The sequence below is a fragment of the Pteropus alecto genome, unplaced genomic scaffold, assembly GCF_000325575.1.
Source record: "Pteropus alecto unplaced genomic scaffold, ASM32557v1 scaffold72, whole genome shotgun sequence".
Taxonomy (NCBI): Eukaryota; Metazoa; Chordata; class Mammalia; order Chiroptera; family Pteropodidae; genus Pteropus; species Pteropus alecto.
Window position 1 is genome coordinate 11,599,536 of NW_006436811.1, and position 1,937 is coordinate 11,601,472.

Sequence of the window (1,937 nt, forward strand, 5' to 3'; positions counted from 1 at the left end):
AAAAGATGGCCACTAATATATACCATAATAAATACCATAGCATAATTTTGATTATCAGAAGAACCAAAAAAAAAAAGAGATGCACTGAGGAATAGGAGCCAGGACTCATAACTTTATTGGAAGAATGACAAAGCAACAGATATAAACTAGTCTAATGGTGGAAGACAGGTGTTATGGAGGTGGGAAGGAATAAATTTGAGTGACCTGAATTCTATCAGCTTAAGGGCCTGAAAATCAATTTCAAACTTGCCTGGGATGAGGGCCCATCTTATCTTAAATGTACAAGTCAAAACATTCTTTGGTAAAGCATATAAAAAGAGTATTTCACGGGTCATTCTGAATAAAGGCTCTAAACATTTGTAACATATGTTTCAGGTATTCTCGAAATCAGTTAGAGCCTTTAACATGTGCTCTTACCAGGTCGAATTTGCTCTGAATCAGCAGGACACTTTCAAACTCAACTTTCTGTGCTTCTTCTTCCTTTCATTTTTTCTCATCACATCTCTTTATTACCTTCTAAACACATCTTTAAATGATCCCTAGTATCATAGAACCATTACTTTTTGTTTATAGAAAACAGAAACACTCCCCTTTCCTTAAGTTTGAGGCTGCTCAAGAAGAGATTGAAAAGAACAAATTACACTTAAACTAACTTAAAATGTTTTAAAAAGAAATTTTAATCATCACACAAATCAACTAGTTTCAAAACCTCCATGAAACACAGTAGGTTATAAACCATCTCCTTTCTCCTCATATTGTTCTGTGCTTATAAAATTACTAATATGGAACCTTAGATAGAGTAGAAACTACTTATGTATACATTGTATAAATATCAGCAAATTGCTATAGCCATGCCACCCTGAATAAGCCCATCCTGTCTGATCTCAGAAGCTAAGCAGGGTCGGGCCTGGTTAGTACTTGGATGGGAGACCACCTAGGAAAACCAGGTGCTGTAGGAGTAAAAAATAAAAAATAAAGGATTGTAAGCTGACAAGGTCTTTGCAATCTGTGAGGTCAACCAAGGGTTGCTTTGCCGAAAATATATATTATAATAAATAAATAAATAAACAAACAAACAAACATACCTCAGCAAATTAACCAGATACAGGATTCCAAGGTCTTTGGTTCACCTATTTTATATAGTCCTAGCACTAAAGTGGTGAGACCGATCTTCTTAGAGACATAAATTATAGAGTGTCAATGCACAGTCTTTTCTTCTATTTCTAAATTTCACAAATGTCTTGAGCACTATTATGGCTGACTCTTCTTCAGATTAACAATGTCATGTTTTTTCCATAATTAAATCACTTTGCCTTTAGTTAATTTACCATAAGCTTTTATTAATCAATATGTAAACTCTCGTTAGTCTTCTCTATAATTTTATTACATTTACAATAAATTCTAACGTTGAGTAACTGTAAGAAGGCTACTTGTGGGTAAGGTTTAATTGATGTCGTAAAAGAAGCTTTAGCCTGGCAGTACTGAAAGCAACTCTGCTAATCCTAAAATATGTGAAACACAGGAATGGTTATCTGAACTACAAATGATCAACAATATCAAGAGTTTTCTCTTTCATGAGCATGAATGAATTTTGGCAAACGTGGTTTGATTTACTCTAATACTTTATTGATTTAAAAAAATCCTCATGCAATACTCACCAGGTGTCAGGCACTACTCTGTGTGCTTTAAAAATATATACCATCCATGCCAAAAGCACTTTTTAAAATCATGATGTTGAAACTACCTTTCACTTGAAAGATGGGTGACAACAGTAGCAGCAAAAGCTCTCTTTGACTGCTTTCTTGTGTCATGAACAAAACAGAAAGCAAATTAGCATTGATGGCACTGACTCATTTATATTAGAATCCCCTCTCCTGGTACTCTTACATATTCATAGCACTGTAACAATTGATGGTTTCTAAATTTCTCTAGAAATC

General features: G+C 34.1%; 1 pseudogene; it reads left to right on the plus strand.

Annotated features, from left to right (window-relative positions):
* Positions 1-841: 841 nt before the first annotated feature.
* Positions 842-959, plus strand: LOC112481448 (annotated as a pseudogene).
* The last annotated feature ends 978 nt before the right edge of the window (positions 960-1,937 follow it).